At 42.5% G+C, this 17601-nt stretch overlaps 5 non-coding genes and 9 pseudogenes across 5 annotated transcripts; all 14 read left to right on the forward strand.

Moving 5' to 3' along the window:
- The first annotated feature begins 276 nt into the window (after positions 1-276).
- Positions 277-395, forward strand: LOC147265559 (5S ribosomal RNA). The gene has a single exon (XR_015113495.1). It is a non-coding gene; the product is annotated as a 5S ribosomal RNA (ribosomal RNA).
- Positions 396-705: 310 nt separating this feature from the next.
- LOC147265560 (5S ribosomal RNA) lies at positions 706-822 on the forward strand (annotated as a pseudogene).
- A 311-nt stretch (positions 823-1133) lies between these two features.
- LOC147265561 (5S ribosomal RNA) lies at positions 1134-1242 on the forward strand (annotated as a pseudogene).
- Positions 1243-1552: 310 nt separating this feature from the next.
- On the forward strand, positions 1553-1671 carry LOC147265562 (5S ribosomal RNA). The gene has a single exon (XR_015114376.1). It is a non-coding gene; the product is annotated as a 5S ribosomal RNA (ribosomal RNA).
- Positions 1672-1982: 311 nt separating this feature from the next.
- Positions 1983-2091, forward strand: LOC147265563 (5S ribosomal RNA; annotated as a pseudogene).
- A 310-nt stretch (positions 2092-2401) lies between these two features.
- On the forward strand, positions 2402-2520 carry LOC147265564 (5S ribosomal RNA). The gene has a single exon (XR_015112875.1). It is a non-coding gene; the product is annotated as a 5S ribosomal RNA (ribosomal RNA).
- Positions 2521-2829: 309 nt separating this feature from the next.
- LOC147265565 (5S ribosomal RNA) lies at positions 2830-2948 on the forward strand. Its single transcript, XR_015114424.1, has one exon. It is a non-coding gene; the product is annotated as a 5S ribosomal RNA (ribosomal RNA).
- A 310-nt stretch (positions 2949-3258) lies between these two features.
- LOC147265566 (5S ribosomal RNA) lies at positions 3259-3367 on the forward strand (annotated as a pseudogene).
- Positions 3368-3676: 309 nt separating this feature from the next.
- Positions 3677-3795, forward strand: LOC147265567 (5S ribosomal RNA; annotated as a pseudogene).
- Positions 3796-4103: 308 nt separating this feature from the next.
- LOC147265568 (5S ribosomal RNA) lies at positions 4104-4221 on the forward strand (annotated as a pseudogene).
- A 7003-nt stretch (positions 4222-11224) lies between these two features.
- On the forward strand, positions 11225-11333 carry LOC147265569 (5S ribosomal RNA; annotated as a pseudogene).
- A 311-nt stretch (positions 11334-11644) lies between these two features.
- LOC147265570 (5S ribosomal RNA) lies at positions 11645-11753 on the forward strand (annotated as a pseudogene).
- A 310-nt stretch (positions 11754-12063) lies between these two features.
- On the forward strand, positions 12064-12182 carry LOC147265571 (5S ribosomal RNA; annotated as a pseudogene).
- Positions 12183-16530: 4348 nt separating this feature from the next.
- trnas-gcu (transfer RNA serine (anticodon GCU)) lies at positions 16531-16612 on the forward strand. The gene has a single exon. It is a non-coding gene; the product is annotated as a tRNA-Ser (tRNA).
- Positions 16613-17601: the final 989 nt, after the last annotated feature.

Here is a 17601-nt window from a genome sequence, read left to right on the forward strand (position 1 = left end):
AGTCTTTGGGGACCAGCATGAGCGAGCTTCCCTCACACACCTTTTCTTGAAGAGCCCTCCGCAGCTTTGGAATGGAATGTCATGCAGTGGTTAATTTGAAGTAGACAGATGGCAGATGCAGTACTTTTCTCACGATGACATCAACATTCTTTTCTTTTATTGACAGGACACCTATTTGACGTGTGAAAAGACCCTGAGGTTGTTGCGCATCACTTTTTTTCTGAGGTTGTAAAGTGAGTGAAATGGATATAGAGCCCATGTGTGTAAGAGTCAAGGGCTTACGGCCATACCACTCTGAACACGCCCGATTTCGTCTGATCTCGGAAGCTAAGCAGGGTCGGGCCTGGTTAGTACTTGGATGGGAGACCGCCTGGGAATACCAGGTGCTGTAAACTTTTTTGTTTCTTTGTGAGGAAAGGGCAGCTTTGAGTCTTTGGGGACCAGCATGAGCGAGCTTCCCTCACACACCTTTTCTTGAAGCGCCCTCCGCACCTTTGGAATGGAATGTCATGCAGTGGTTAATTTGAAGTAGACAGATGGCAGATGCAGTACTTTTCTCTCGATGACATCAACATTCTTTTCTTTGTATTGACAGGACACCTATTTGGCGTTTGAAAAGACCGTGAGGCTTTTGCACGTCACTTTTTTTCTGAGGTTGTAAAGTGAGTGAAATGGATCTAGAGCCCATGTGTGTAAGAGTCAAGGGCTTACGGCCATACCACTGAACACGCCCGATCTCGTCTGCTCTCGGAAGCTAAGCAGGGTCGGGCCTGGTTAGTACTTGGATGGGAGACCGCCTGGGAATACCAGGTGCTGTAAACTTTTTTGTTTCATTGTGAGGAAAGGGCCGCTTTGTGTCTTTGGGGACCAGCATGAGCGAGCTTCCCTCACACACCTTTTCTTGAAGCGCCTTTCTGCAGCTTTGAAATTGAATGTCATGCAGCGTGTAATTTGAAGTAGACAGATGGCAGATGCAGTACTTTTCTCTAGATGACATCAACATTCTTTTCTTTGTATTGACAGGACACCTATTTGGCGTTTGAAAAGACCGTGAGGCTGTTGCACGTCACTTATTTTCTGAGGTTGTAAAGTGAGTGAAATGAATATAGAGCCCATGTGTGTAAGAGTCAAAGGCTTACGGCCATACCACTCTGAACACGTCTGATCTCGGAAGCTAAGCAGGTTTGGGCCTGGTTAGTACTTGGATGGGAGACCGCCTGGGAATACCAGGTGCTGTAAGCTTTTTTGTTTCATTGTGAGGAAAGGGCAGCTTTGAGTGTTTGGGGACCAGCATGAGCGAGCTTCCCTCACACACCTTTTCTTGAAGCGCCCTCCACAGCTTTGGAATGGAATGTCATGCAGTGGTTAATTTGAAGAAGACAGATGGCAGATGCAGTACTTTTCTCTAGATGACATCAACATTCTTTTCTTTGTATTGACAGGACAACTATTTGGTGTGTAAAAAGACTGTGAGGCTGTTGCACATCACATTTTTTTTGAGGTTGTAAAGTGAGTGAAATGGATATAGAGCCCATGTGTGTAAGAGTCAAGGGCTTACGGCCATACCACTCTGAACACGCCCGATCTCGTCTGATCTCGGAAGCTTAGCAGGGTCGGGCCTGGTTAGTACTTGGATGGGAGACCGCCTGGGAATACCAGGTGCTGTAAACTTTTTTGTTTCATTGTGAGGAAAGGGCCGCTTTGAGTCTTTGGGGACCAGCATGAGCGAGCTTCCCTCACACACCTTTTCTTGAAGCGCCTTTCTGCAGCTTTGAAATTGAATGTCATGCAGCGTGTAATTTGAAGTAGACAGATGGCAGATGCAGTACTTTTCTCTAGATGACATCAACATTCTTTTCTTTGTATTGACAGGACACCTATTTGGCGTTTGAAAAGACCGTGAGGCTGTTGCACGTCACTTATTTTCTGAGGTTGTAAAGTGAGTGAAATGAATATAGAGCCCATGTGTGTAAGAGTCAAAGGCTTACGGCCATACCACTCTGAACACGTCTGATCTCGGAAGCTAAGCAAGGTCAGGCCTGGTAAGTACTTTGATGGGAGACCGCCTGGGAATACCAGGTGCTGTAAGCTTTTTTGTTTCTTTGTGAGGAAAGGGCAGCTTTGAGTCTTTGGGGACCAGCATTCGCGAGCTTCCCTCACACACCTTTTCTTGAAGCGCCCTCCGCACCTTTGGAATGGAATGTCATGCAGTGGTTAATTTGAAGTAGACAGATGGCAGATGCAGTACTTTTCTCTAGATGACATCAACATTCTTTTCTTTGTATTGACAGGACACCTATTTGGCGTTTGAAAAGACCGTGAGGCTTTTGCACGTCACTTTTTTTCTGAGGTTGTAAAGTGAGTGAAATGGATATAGAGCCCATGTGTGTAAGAGTCAAGGGCTTACGGCCATACCACTCTGAACACGCCCGATCTCGTCTGATCTCGGAAGCTAAGCAGGTTTGGGCCTGGTTAGTACTTGGATGGGAGACCGCCTGGGAATACCAGGTGCTGTAAGCTTTTTTGTTTCATTGTGAGGAAAGGGCAGCTTTGAGTGTTTGGGGACCAGCATGAGCGAGCTTCCCTCACACACCTTTTCTTGAAGCGCCCTCCACAGCTTTCGAATGGAATGTCATGCAGTGTGTAATTTGAAGTAGACAGATGGCAGAATCAGTACTTTTCTCTAGATGACATCAACATTCTTTTCTTTTATTGACAGGACACCTATTTGGAGTTTGAAAAGACCCTGAGGCTTTTGCACGTCACTTTTTTTCTGAGGTTGTAAAGTGAGTGAAATGGATATAGAGCCCATGTGTGTAAGAGTCAAGGGCTTACGGACATACCACTCTGAACACGCCCGATCTCGTCTGATCTCGGAAGCTAAGCAGGGTCGAGCCTGGTTAGTACTTGGATGGGAGACCGCCTGGGAATACCAGGTGCTGTAAGCTTTTTTGTTTCATGGTGAGGAAAGGGCAGCTTTGAGTGTTTGGGGACCAGCATGAGCGAGCTTCCCTCACACACCTTTTCTTGAAGCGCCCTCCACAGCTTTGGAATGGAATGTCATGCAGTGTGTAATTTGAAGTAGACAGTTTGCAGATGCAGTACTTTTCTCTAGATGACATCAACATTCTTTTCTTTGTATTGACAGGACAACTATTTGGTGTGTAAAAAGACCGTGAGGCTGTTGCACATCACATTTTTTTTGAGGTTGTAAAGTGAGTGAAATGGATATAGAGCCCATGTGTGTAAGAGTCAAAGGCTTACGGCCATACCACTCTGAACACGTCTGATCTCGGAAGCTAAGCAGGGTTGGGCCTGGTTAGTACTTTGATGGGAGACCGCCTGGGAATACCAGGTGCTGTAAGCTTTTTTGTTTCTTTGTGAGGAAAGGGCAGCTTTGAGTCTTTGGGGACCAGCATGAGCGAGCTTCCCTCACACACCTTTTCTTGAAGCGCCCTCCGCAGGTTTGAAATGGAATGTCATGCAGTGGTTAATTTGAAGTAGACAGATGGCAGATGCAGTACTTTTCTCTCGATGACATCAACATTCTTTTCTTTTATTGACAGGACACCTATTTGGCGTGTGAAAAGACCCTGAGGCTGTTGCGCATCACTTTTTTTCTGAGGTTGTAAAGTGAGTGAAATGGATATAGAGCCCATGTGTGTCAGAGTCAAGGACTTACGGCCATACCACTCTGAACACGCCCGATCTGATCTGATCTGAGAAGCTAAGCAGGGTCGGGCCTGTTTAATACTTGGATGGGAGACTGCCTGGGAATACCAGGTGCTGTAAGCCTTTTTTTCATTGTGAGGAAAGGGCGGCTTTGAGTCTTTGGGGACCAGCATGAGCGAGCTTCCCTCACACACCTTTTCTTGAAGCGCCTTTCTGCAGCTTTGAAATTGAATGTCATGCAGTGGTTAATTTGAAGTAGACAGATGGCAGATGCAGTACTTTTCTCTAGATGACATCAACATTCTTTTCTTTTATTGACAGGACACCTATTTGGCATGTGAAAAGACCCTGAGGCTTTTGCGCTTCACTTTTTTTCTGAGGTTGTAAAGTGAGTGAAATATATATAGAGCCCATGTGTGTAAGAGTCAAGGGCTTACGGCCATACCACTCTGAACACGCCCGATCTTGTCTGATCTTGGAAGCTAAGCAGGATCGGACCTGGTTAGTACTTGGATTGGAGACTCCCTGGAATACCAGGTGCTGTAAGCTTTTGGGTTTCTTTGTGAGGAAAGGGCAGCTTTGAGTCTTTGGGGACCAGCATGAGCGAGCTTCCCTCACACACCTTTTCTTGAAGCGCCCTCCGCAGCTTTGGAATGGAATTTCATGCAGTGGTTAATTTGAAGAAGACAGATGGCAGATGCAGTACTTTTCTCTCGATGACATCAACATTCTTTTCTTTTATTGACAGGACACCGATTTGGCGTGTGAAAAGACCCTGAGGATTTTGCGCATCACTTTTTTTCTGAGGTTTTAAAGTGTGTGAAATGGATATAGAGCCCATGTGTGTCAGAGTCAAGGGCTTACGGCCATACCACTCTGAACACGCATGCGCCAATCAGACGGTACGCTGACAGCACGACACACGGAGGTCGCGGACTCCGCTTTTCCCATTTCTTTCGTTTTTTTTCAGCCTTTTTCATTGTTCTTCCTTATTTTCCGTGCATTTTTGGTTCGTTTTTAGAGTGAACATTTTTTCCCCCCGACAGTTTTTATACTGATCGGGGGAGGTCAATTTGAGTTTTTTTTTTCCTAATGGAAAACTTTCGGACGGACCAAATGGATTTGAACTCTGAAAACGGATTTCAGATTACGAGCATGGAAAACGGACTTGACATAAACGCACAAACAGGTGAAGAAAATGAAAAATGGTTGCTTGTTAAAAGAAACAATCAGAAACGAAACATGAAGAAGTCGGAAGGAAAACTGCCGGAGGGAAATGCGAGAGCGGCTTCCGCAGCGACAGCGGGGGAAAGACGGCGAGCAGCGGCTGATTCAGAGGAGATGTGTGGAAGGAGCGCTGGAGCCGGTCCACAGGCAACGAGAGCTGGTGGCCTGAAGAACAGAGCTGAAGACGTGGGTCCGAGAAGACCTGGGCAGTGAGGAGCTACTGGAGAGGCGACGGAGAGTGAGAGAGAATTGGCGGCGGAAAGAGATGCGGCGTCTGGTGGGGAAAGGCAGCTGCAGCAGCGACATGGAGCGGCGAAATCTGCGGGTGGCAACCACAAGTATGACAGAGAACTGACGGTCAGTGTCGAGGTAACTGGGCAGGATGAAGTCCCAGTTCTCGAATTAATGAGATGCATAAGAGCACTGTGTGGAGGTTTAATAGCCTGTAGGGCGACAGGGCCGCAGAAATATGAAATTACCATGTCACACATCAAAGGGAAAGAGAGAATCCTAGATGGTTTCAAAATTGGGGACAACACAGTGCATGTCAAAGATCTGTGTAATGATGAACTCATGGTTTCTTTTTTAAGCTTACCAGCTTACATCAGAGATGAGGAAATTTTACAAAAGCTAGAAGGGTGGGGAGTCTCAGCTGCATCAACTATAAGGAGGAGGATGTGGCCGGGTACGCAAATTGCTGATGGGACGCGGTTTCTCAAAGTAAAGTTTACAGACAAGGTCCAATCTCTGCCTTATTCAGCACGGTTTGACACAGCAATAGGACCGGAATATTTCAGGGTCATACATGATAGGCAGGCTAGGGTGTGTAGGATGTGCCTCCAGCCGGGGCACATCCTAAGGGACTGTCCTGAGTTCTCCTGCCATAAGTGTGGTGTCCAGGGGCATTATGCAAGGGAGTGCAACAGGAAACCTAATAAGATACAGAAATGTGAGGTGTGTTGGAACAAAATTGATGAATGTAATTGTAATTATAGTGATGAGGATATTGTGGTGGAATCTGGATCTGAGGAGCTGTACAGTGAGATGGAAGGTTTAAGTGAGGGAGGAACGGAGGATGAGGAGGAAGATGACGAGGTGGGTAGTGGCGCCGCCAAGCAGGCTGCCGGTGAGGGTTACGCCCCTCAGAGAACCCAGAGCCCTCCTAAAGTGGTGCAGAGCCCAGGCACAAGGCTTGGTTCAAGTCTGAATGACATGAGCACTGACTCAGGCCCACAGCAGAGAGGAAAGGATGGAGGAGGAAACGGGTCCGAAAAGGAGCCGGAGCCTTCTCAACTCCTGGAATCAATGGAGGTGGGGGATACCCCAAGAGAATTGCAGCCGGCGGCAGCCACATCCACCAGGGTACCTGCCTTAAATGTGCCCTCCACCTTCCCTCCTCAGAGTAGATCAAACAGTGACTCGGAAATGGACTTTGCCACAATAAAAAATATTCGGAAAAAGCACACCTCAATAAAAGATGCTGCGATGAAGAAAAAACAGAAGAAAGAAGGAGGGAGAGGTAAAAAATCTTGAGGGAAAATTGGCTGTTTAAAGGTTTTTTTGGTCTGACCATGTTTCTGCTGCACTCCCTTAATGTCAATGGACTCCGCACTTATGGCAGGATGACCGCCATTTTACTTAAAAGCAAGTGTGACATTCTCTGCTTACAGGAGACAAGGTGGGAAGGGGATAGCGTGGCGGCAGCAAGCAAAATGTGGGAAGGAGATGTCTTTTTTAGCAACGGCACAAGTAAATCTTGTGGCGTAGCTATTTTAGTAAAAAAGACTATAAGTACCAATAGCAAGTTAATATATCATGACAAGAAAGGTAGAATACTTATTATAGATGTTTGCATAAACAATAGAACATACAGAATTGTTAACATATATGCCAGTAACTGTGAAAAGGAAAGGAAAATGTTTCTAAATAGTATAAGCAGATGGATAGATCATAGAACCATAATAATAGGAGATTTCAATATCGCATTAACTAAGGATGATATATCAATTAACAATGTATACAAGAATGACACAAGCAGAACTGAGCTATATAACTTAATGAATATTCACAATTTGACAGATGTATGGAGAATTCACAACCCATTCAAGAAAGAGTACTCCAGAAGACAGGTTGTGCAGGGAAAAATGAAACAAGCCAGAATAGATTTATGTCTAGCGGCCCCTGAAGCAACAAAACAGATCAATAAAATACAATATAATTATAACGCATGGAGTGATCACGCAACAATTGAGTGTTACTTGGGTGCTGCAGGAGGTTTCAGGGGGGGAGGTACCTGGTGCCTCAACTCCAGCCTCCTGGCAGATTCAACTTACGTTAAAAAAATCACAAAACTGCTTGATTATGCAAAAATTGAAATGAAAATAGAAAATAATTTTATAGAAAAGTGGGAAATTCTAAAGCAAAGAATTAAAAGAAGTAGTATAAATTATAGTAAAGAGAAAAAGTGGAGAGAGGAGCTGGAAGAAAATCGACTAAGAAAATTAATCAATCATGAAATAGCATTATTTGATAAAGAACCTAACAGAAACACAGAAAACTATGAATTATATAAAGCAAAACTTGGAAACATAGAAAAAATAAAATGCAGAGGTGCAATGATAAGAAGCAGAGTTAAAAATTTAGTAGAAGGAGAAAAATGCACCGCATATTTTTTGGGGCTCGAAAAGCAAAAACAAAACAAAACTATAATAGAAAAAAATCAACGATATAACTGGAAAAGAATATGACGATCAAGAAAATATACTAAGAGTAACTACAGAGTTTTATAAAGAATTATTTGATAATGGATATAGCAATAGCGAAGAGGTAGACAAGTTGTTATCAAATATCCAAACTAGTATTTCAGTGGAGGATAAGGAATGGTCTGATGCACAAATTACTATTAATGAGATAAAGACGGCAATAGATAGCTTAAATAAAAACAAAAGTCCAGGGGTAGATGGTTTAACAGCAGAATTTTATATTTGTTTCAAAGAGCAGATAGCTCCCCTGTTGCTGTCATTGTACCAATCAATGGAACGGGAACAGAGAACATCCAATACATTCACTGCAGGAATAATTTCACTTATCTACAAAAATAAAGGTTCAAAACAGGATATAACAAACTATAGACCAATAAGTTTACTCAATACAGATTACAAGATACTGACCAAAACACTGGCAAACAGGCTTAAACTTACAATAGGAACCATTATTGGTAATACACAGGCATACGGCATACCAGATAGAGACATCATAGATACGATCCTTACAATAAAGGATACCGTCAGGACAATGGCAGCACAGGGGGGGTATCTGCTCGGAATTGATTTGGAGAAAGCATTCGACAGAGTAGAACATCTTTTCTTATATAAAACTTTAAAAAGATTTGGATACGGTGAAGGCTTTATTAGATGGATTAAATTATTATACGATAACGCATACAGTCAAATAAAGATAAATGGACAACTAACAGAAAAGATCAAATTAAAAAGATCGGTAAGGCAAGGATGCCCGCTTTCGGCTCTTTTATACAGTATTGTTGCTGAGCCACTAGCTTTAAGTATAATGAATGATAAGAATATTATAGGTATAAAAACATATAGAGACAAAGTCGTTAAAATAGCACAATTTGCGGATGATATCAATATAATGTTTAAAAATGAAGAAAATTTAAATTATATTATAAAACATCTAGAAAGATATGAAAAAGCATCAGGAGCTAAGGTTAACAGAAATAAGTCAGAAATGATGGAATTCGGTAAAAATAGTTTAAAAAATAATTGGGGTTTTAGCACTAAAGAATACAGGAAAATACTGGGTGTATACATTGGTAAAAATGAAGGGGAAGCCAGGGACTTAGGGTGGCGAGAACTTGTAAAAAAGGTAGAAAATACACTTAATTTATGGAGAAGTAGGGGTTTAAGCCTGAGAGGAAAGGTAATTGTCATCAATGCCTTAATACTGTCAAAAATTAATCATGTTTTGGGGGCCTGTGAGCTACCGCAGTGGGCACTAAATTCGCTCAATGAAGCGATCTCCTCCTTCCTTTGGAGGGGAAAGGGAAATTCGATCGCTCATCGGGTGATAATTGCGAATAAAAGGGAGGGGGGATTAGGACTAATTGACATCAGTGCAAAAAAAGATGCACTCAGGGCCAAATTAGTTAGAAATTTTCTCGATTCGAACAGGCAGTACCCCTGGGAGGACACAATGGCGGGCTACCTGGCTGAGTACGGGGAGGGGGAGAAACTCCCTCTTTATCACCTCCTTCCTGGGAAAAGCCATGGCTCGCTACCGATGTTCTACCAGGAGGTGCTAGAGGCATGGGGCAAATTCCTGCCCCACCTCAGGCCTAAGTGCAGTCAGAAAAGTCATGTGCTGCAGTTACCTTTTCTCGAAAGCACCTTTTTCACACACAATGGTAGGACACTTAAATGCAGGGCACTTCAGCAACATAATATAACAAGGGTCGGTCAAGTGGTGGGGGAAAGGGGTCTGTTCAGTCTCAGGAAAGTCACAACCCAACTCAAAAAAACAGGGACACCGTGCAGAAAGGATTACCTAAATGGACTAGGTAACAAAATCAACAGAAACATAACCTCACTGTGGAGAAACTTAATCATCACGGACAAATCGAGAGCAGACCCCGAACTCCCGCCGCTTGAGCTTGTCACACAGTACACAGGGAAAGAGCTGTCACAGGTGAAAACAAAGGACTGGTACACCATAGGGATTAACTCAATTAAACGCACTCCAAAAGCAGAAAAACACTGGGCACAATTATTCAAGGGAATACCGATAGGAAAAATCTGGCAAAACCTTAACATACCTTACATGGACAGCAATACTTTCAAGCTAGAATTCAATATTAGACACAGGAGAATTTTCACAGGAATCAAATTACACCAGATTAATAAGGAAAACTACAGTAGGACATGCCAAATCTGCAATAAAGAACCGGAAGACCAGGAGCATCTATTCATCAACTGCAAGGAATCGGATAAATTCAGGAATTTCATAAGGATGCTACTGCAAGAGCACTGCAATTTCAGTTTGACAGATGAAACACTATGGACATGGACTCTTCTCTTTGGTACAACACTGAAACAAAAGGATCAGAACAGGACTCTCATAAATACCATACTCACTTTTGCAAAAAAATCAATATGGACAACTAGAAACTACGCTCTCTATGAAAAGAAGAAAATAAACATATTTGGGGTTTTTTACACAACACTCTTGACGCACCTACAAATCTTACATGACATGGACAAGGATATTTTTGAAAACACTTTCTGCAGGAAAAACACATTTTTCAACATAGCAAATGGCAAAATTGAAATAAACAAGATTGACAATGGTATGTTTTCTCTTCAAATTCCCAGCTAAGTAGTCTCTTTTTTTTTATAAAGCAAAGTATTTTTCAAATTTAATAAAGGGGTGAGCAAATTGGGTGGTTTATGTTTTTGGTGTGTTTAACATTTCATTTTGATAAAATTTCATTTAAAAAAAAAAAAAAAATTTGTGTGTGTGACACTTCACGACAGGAATTTGTTCTTTTTAGTCCCATGAGTTTTTTTTGTCTCTCTTTAATTTTTATTTATTTATTTATTTATTTTTTTTTTTTTTTTTGGAATGACCTGCATTGCTCCAGTGGCTGTAGGCACATAGTGTTGGTTTATTTGTCTAAATTTAACTTAATTTAAAAAAAAAAAAAAAAAAAAAAAAACTCTGATGGTGTTTTCATCAAGTTCGAGGTGTATCAAGGGTGGGGGTTTTTTTTTGGGTAAGATTTCTTTCCTGAAGGAATTTATTTTTTATATAATTGTTAAATTTTGTCATGGAAAGAAGAATGTACAGTTGGTAAAAATGTATGCTGTATTTTTGATAATAAAAGACAAAAAAAAAAAAAAAAACACGCCCGATCTCGTCTGATCTCGGAAGCTAAGCAGGGTCGGGCCTGGTTAATACTTGGATGGGAGATTGCCTGGGAATACCAGGTGCTGTAAGCTTTTTTGTTTCATTGTGAGGAAAGGGCAGCTTTGAGTCTTTGGGGACCAGCATGAGCGAGCTTCCCTCACACACCTTTTCTTGAAGCGCCTTTCTGCAGCTTTGAAATGGAATCTCATGCAGCGTGTAACTTGAAGTAGACAGATGGAGGATGCAGTACTTTTCTCTCGATGACATCAACATTCTTTTCTTTGTATTGACAGGACACCTATTTGGCGTGTGAAAAGACCCTGAGGCTGTTGCACATCACTTTTTTTCTGAGGTTGTAAAGTGAGTGAAATGGATATAGAGCCCATGTGTGTGAGAGTCAAGGGCTTACGGCCATATCACTCTGAACACGCCTGATCTCGGAAGCTAAGCAGGGTCGGGCCTGGTTAGTACTTGGATGGGAGACTGCCTGCGAATACCAGGTGCTGTAAGCTTTTTTGTTTCTTTGTGAGGAAAGGGCAGCTTTGAGTCTTTGGGGACCAGCATGAGCGAGCTTCCCTCACACACCTTTTCTTGAAGCGCCTTTCTGCAGCTTTGAAATGGAATCTCATGCAGCTTGTAACTTGAAGTAGACAGATGGAGGATGCAGTACTTTTCTCTCGATGACATCAACATTCTTTTCTTTGTATTGACAGGACACCTATTTGACGTGTGAAAAGACCCTGAGGCTGTTGCACATCACTTTTTTTCTGAGGTTGTAAAGTGAGTGAAATGGATATAGAGCCCATGTGTGTCAGAGTCAGGGGCTTATGGCCATACCATTCTGAACTCGTCTGATCTCGAAAGCTAAGCAGGGTCGGGCCTGGTTAGTACTTGGATGGTAGACCGCCTGGGAATACCAGGTGCTGTAAGCTTTTTTGTTTCATTGTGAGGAAAGGGCAGCTTTGAGTGTTTGGGGACCAGCATGAGCGAGCTTCCCTCACACACCTTTTCTTGAAGCGCCCTCCACAGCTTTCGAATGGAATGTCATGCTGTGTGTAATTTGAAGTAGACAGATGGCAGATGTAGTACTTTTCTCTAGATGACATCAACATTCTTTTCTTTGTATTGACAGGACAACTATTTGGTGTGTAAAAAGACCGTGAGGCTGTTGCACATCACATTTTTTTTGAGGTTGTAAAGTGAGTGAAATGGATATAGAGCGCATGTGTGTGAGAGTCAAGGGCTTGCGGCCATACCACTCTGAACACGCCCGATCTCGTCTGATCTCGGAAGCTTAGCAGGGTCAGGTCTGGTTAGTACTTGGATGGGAGACCGCCTGGGAATACCAGGTGCTGTAAGCTTTTTTGTTTTGGCAGATGCAGTACTTTTCTCTCGATGACATCAACATTCTTTTCGTTGTATTGACAGGACACCTATTTGGCTTGCTGATGGAGAATTGTTGGGTGTAGATTCATTGAAGGAGTTTGGTACTGGACCTGCTCTACCTGTAAAGTGTCATGAGATAAGTTTTGTTTTTATTTGGTGCAATATAAATAAAATTAACTTGACCAGTGTTATTTGTGGTCTTTTGTTAATTGCATGCCACATGAAATTATTATTAGTCACTTTTATCTCACATTTGACCTGCAGCTACAGTCTCGCAGTGGCAAGACAAGAACACTTCTACTTCTGATGATACCAGTTTGTTCAACACTGAACTTCATCCAGTACCATGTTGTCAAACACTGGAACACCAGCACAGCACCTGAACAGGGACTTGGACCCTGGACCCTCAGATTAAAAGTCCGATGCTCTATGGTCTGAGCTACTCAGGCTCTTTCTATAGCATTTAGACAGGAAAAGAAATGCCTGTGAAGGTCAAACTGCTGCTTTCTTGACTTGTTCAATACTCCATGTTAAAGTCCACCATGCTTTTGATTGGCTCTGATTCTCTGTGGCAAAATCCAACAAGAGGCTCCAAAAATGTCTTGAATGTTATTAGAATGCACAGGACAAGATGGTAGTTTCCTTCATGTCTGCAGTTCCTCCACTGGAAAGTAAAGTCATTGCTGTTCCTCTGCTGAAACCTGGGATCGGACGAGGGACCTTTAGATCTTCAGTCTAACGCTCTCCCAACTGAGCTGTTTCAGCTCTGAGTGAAGGCCCTGCCTCTCTCATTTTATAATCTCTTCCACTCTCACTAGAACTTCGAGAGGATTTGAGCTTCTGAAGTCATGACACATTGAACAGTTCTATAGGACCATTTTTGATGAATGTCTGAATCACACAAGCCTTTTTTGTTTGTCTTCTTCCCAGTTGCCTCAACATTGTGTGAGCCAATAATTCCACATCTGTACCAGACACACCTCTGGTTGGTGGGTTTTCTTGATCTTTCTGTTCTAACAGTGTCTTTTATCTTAAATATGCCACTTTCACATGAAAACATCAATAACAGGACAATATCAATCCTATTATTGCTGCTGTTGCTGTTGTTGGTTGTGTGTCTGTCTTCCATCCCCCTGTCCCTCTGTCTTTCTCTCTGCTTGTCTTTCACCCTCATCTTGTTCCCATCTTTTTGTCATTCTCTCCCTCCTTTCTCTCTGTCTTTTGTCTTTTCTTCTCTATATTTGTCTTCTGCTGCTCCAGGATCAGCTTCTATCACTCAATGGTCCAGAACCATTCTGAAGCCTGATCATGAATGTGAGCCCAGCTCTTGGAACAGGCCTGCTGCCACCACAACTAAGATCCTGCAGGTCACTAGAAACTCCAATGTCCAGCTGACAAGTGGACTTTCCTCTGATCTGTGGTGGTGTTGAGTTTAGCAAACATCTCCAACAAGAAGATGAAGGAGGCCATCAACTCCTCCAAGCTCAACATCTATACTGGCTTTACTGGGAGATCAGGAGGTCAAAGCAGATCTTCACCCTCCACCTCAGATGGTTTCTACTCACAGAGATGAGGGACCAGTTCAAACCAGCTACCTGGAGCTCCCTTAAGCCATTGTCCCCATCAGCTAACATCTGGATCTGGACCTGCACCGGTGCTGACTTGTGTCTTGAGTCCCCAGAGTTTGTTGAACCAGAGAAGCTTCAACTGGTGACGGTTGTCCAACCAAGCGTGAAGGTGAGCCTGCATTGTCTGATCTGGAGCTAACAGGGGAATTAGCAAGTGCTCTGACTGTTCTAGAGTTGCTGCTGAGTTGAATTTGAATTTATTTGTTGAAATGTTCCAGTTTCTATGAGGTCAGGGAAGATTGGTGTGGATCTAAAGGTCCCTGGTTGGATCCCAGGACATTGTTTTGGCTCATTTGAACATTTTCAAACCCTCGTTGCTCAGATTTTACATGAATTTGATCATGACTTTTGGACAAATGTTTTGTTTATTAATTAAATAATCACTTCAGTTTTGAATTTAGTGAGTCACCCAGACAGTCAGTAGGGACACACACACACGCACGCACACACACACACACACACACACACACACACACACACACACACACACACACACACACAGCCTGTCTTTGGTAAAAAATGGTCTTTCACGTTCACGTTGGAAGATTTCTCTGACTCCATTGTGAATAAAGAGATTCTTCATCTGACACCTGAGTCTTGATCCACTGATTCCTCTGATCCACCTCTTTCTGCTCCAACAAGGCTGACATGGATCAGGTGGGTCCATGTCATCCAATCAGTAGGTTTCTCTTCTCAATTAATTTTCTTCATCCCAGTTTAGATTGATTCTTCTCAGCCTCATGAAGGAGCATCTGATCAGGTGTTTGACTGCTTGTTGGTTGTAATTCCATAGATTTTAATCTCAGATGTTATAGAATTAATAAGAACATCTTAAAGACCTTTGTCCAACACTTGAAACTCACCTGTCTGTCGAGGCCCAACTGGCCTTTTGTAGTGAGGTGGTGGATGCATGTGTATGAAATGAGGCTCGTGTTGCTGTGAGGAGCTACTAGAGGGAGACACCTGTCGTTCCTCCCAGCTTACAATGAGGCTTCACAGCTGCATTTGAAGCTGTCCTTTATGAGTCACAACTGTCTTGAGCTCAGGAGCCAAACTCACCGAAAAAATATGCAAGTGGCTCTGGACAAAAGCGTCTGCTCAATGAAATTGTAGGATTGTAGAATTCTATAAATGTATAATATAATTGTAGAAATGCTCTCTATCACCACCCCCAACGTCTGTGCCAGGGTCTCTGGCCAGTGGTCAATGGCTCATATCACCTGCCCAGGATGGATCAAGCTTGCTTGTCTTTGTAATTCTGCACTTATTAGAGACCTGGAAACAAAGGAATGCTGAAAAAGAGAAAATAGGACCTCACACAAATGGGCTTGTGACACAATTTTAAAGAATTGTGTCAATGTGAATCTTTTACAAATGTGTGTGTGAATGTGGTTGTTGTGGCCGAGTGGTGAAGGCGATGGACTAGAAATCCATTGGGGTCTCCCTGCTCAGGTTGGAGTCCTGCCAACAACGTTAAAGTGTTGATGTTCTGGAGGAGACAACATCTGATCTTTTTAGATCCACGAGTCAAAGGTTTTCTTTAAAGTGCTGCAGCAGCTGAGGATGAGGGAGAGACAGAATTACAAACCATCTTCCTGAGGACATTTTGAAAAATGATGACATTTTTCCACAGTTATTATTGACTTGGAACACTGCAAAAATATCCCTTCTCCAAAAACCCTCCTCTTCAACTTTGTACCCAAGTTTTCTCCTCATCAGGCACCACAGTGTCCAGGATGTTCAGTCAAAAAGTCATTAATGATTTTAAAAATGTCCATCAAACACAAAATAAGGCTTCAAATAGGTAAAATCACCATCTGTAGACTGGACCAATATGCTGATGTGATCCTTTGATTAGTTTAGGATCAGTCAGAGATCAAAGACTGAAGCAGGAGATCAATGCTCAGAACCCAGAGATCAAAGACAGAATTCAGACATCAGAGACAGAATTCAGACATCAAACACATACCTGATGGAGGCTCCACCCCCCCACCCCCCAGACAGTTTCCACGTAAGTCGTAAGTTTTATTTTTAAAGCGTCAAATCACAACAAATGTTATCTTCTTTTTATTCTTTTTATTAAAGATTGAAGCTCCATACAAGACAGAGTTTGTAGACAAGAACATCACAGCCTGGGAAGCTTTCACTTCTTTTGATGGACAGCTTTGATTTCAGGTTCTACCTCTGTAAAATTGAAAGTAAAGTAAATGAAGCACCTGTGAAGGTAAAACTGATGATGTCATGACTTGTTCAGTCCTCCAACATTAAAGTCCAACAAGCTTTTGATTGGCTCTGATTCTCTGTGGCAAAATCCAACAAGAGGAAAAAGAAAATCTTGAGGTTATCTCACTTTCTTTTAAAGAAACTCTGCATAGGACAGTGATAGGATGATTGTTTCCTTGGATGAAAAAGTCTGGTACTCTCATCTTCTTCAACATTTACTTGCTCAGTCAGGACAAGAGAATCTGAGCTTGGATGTCATTTTGTAGTAAAAGGTGAATTAAACTTGTAAACATCAGCTGGTGTTCACTCTGATGATGTATCGATGGTCTGTATTCTGCCTTCTGTAGCACGATGCTGCTGGGAAGAAGCCTGATTATGTCAGAGTTGTGTTCAGTGGCTCCTGCTGGGTCCATTTCTGACAAATAGGCTCCAAAGATTTCAGGTGTTTAAAAGCGGTGTTTAGCTGTCAGCAGACGATGTGGCCGAGTGGTTAAGGCGATGGACTGCTAATCCATTGTGCTCTGCACGCATGGGTTCGAATCCCATCCTCGTCGCAAGTGACTCTGTTTTCTCCTCCTCGATTATGGAATTACTGTGAGGCTTTTAACTGACACAGATACCAGTTGAGTCAACTTCCCTTTCACAACCTGACCAAAACAACTCTGACACCCAGAGCTCACATATGTCAATCACCTCTGTAGAAGGTCCCGCCCCCACAGAGCTATAAATCCTCCCATCAGTGAAGAAAACTGAAGATGCCTCTTGGATGAGAGCTGAAGCATCTTCAAGAAACCTGAAACAGTTCACTTGGTATGTTTAAATAATTCTACAATTTCTTTCAGCTTTTGTCCAAAGCCACGTGCATGTATCATATGTATATAATATATATGTGATACTCTTTCATCTACTCATGAACCAAAAATGCAGTCTAATACCAGTAAATTTGTGCAGAAAAATGTCATTTGTGCTCCTTCTTTTATTTATTTGTTTATTTAGTATTTTTTAATGTATTTTCTTTCAATTCACATTTTGTCCATTAACTTCATAATCACTCTTCACAGTCGCCATCTCATCACATGACTAAAGTTTGGGTTCTGTATTGGTGGTAAAATATCCTTCCATGCCCCTCACTAGTTTGCACACAGAAAAGCATATTTTACTGGTTTCAAATCTCTTAGTGTGTTCTCTCTCTTAAACCAGCTGTGGCAGCTTTCATTGTGTGATTTATTTTGAAATATAAATATGGAACAGAACCATTGGAATAAGATGTCAGGACATTTGAAGGAATGTCAATCTCCTGTTGAAATGTTGCAGTGTGCAGCTGAGACTCTCTGGCAGTGGCACAAGGAGCCACAATGGCAGAACCTGGACCCTCCTGGAGGAGAACCACAGGTGAGGGCCTTCTTGGCTCCAGATTGATGGAAATCAAGTGTCTGAGGCTGTTAGCAGCCATGAAGTTGATCTGGTTGGGCACTGGTATTTTTTCTTTCTGCAGCTCAGGAGTGATTCAGGAGAAGAGTTTCAGAACAGTCAAGGTTGGGGA

This window comes from Aulostomus chinensis, chromosome 4 (genome assembly GCF_037954235.1).
Source record: "Aulostomus chinensis isolate RoL2024-O1b breed Wild chromosome 4, RoL_Achi_v1.0, whole genome shotgun sequence".
NCBI lineage: Eukaryota > Metazoa > Chordata > Actinopteri > Syngnathiformes > Aulostomidae > Aulostomus > Aulostomus chinensis.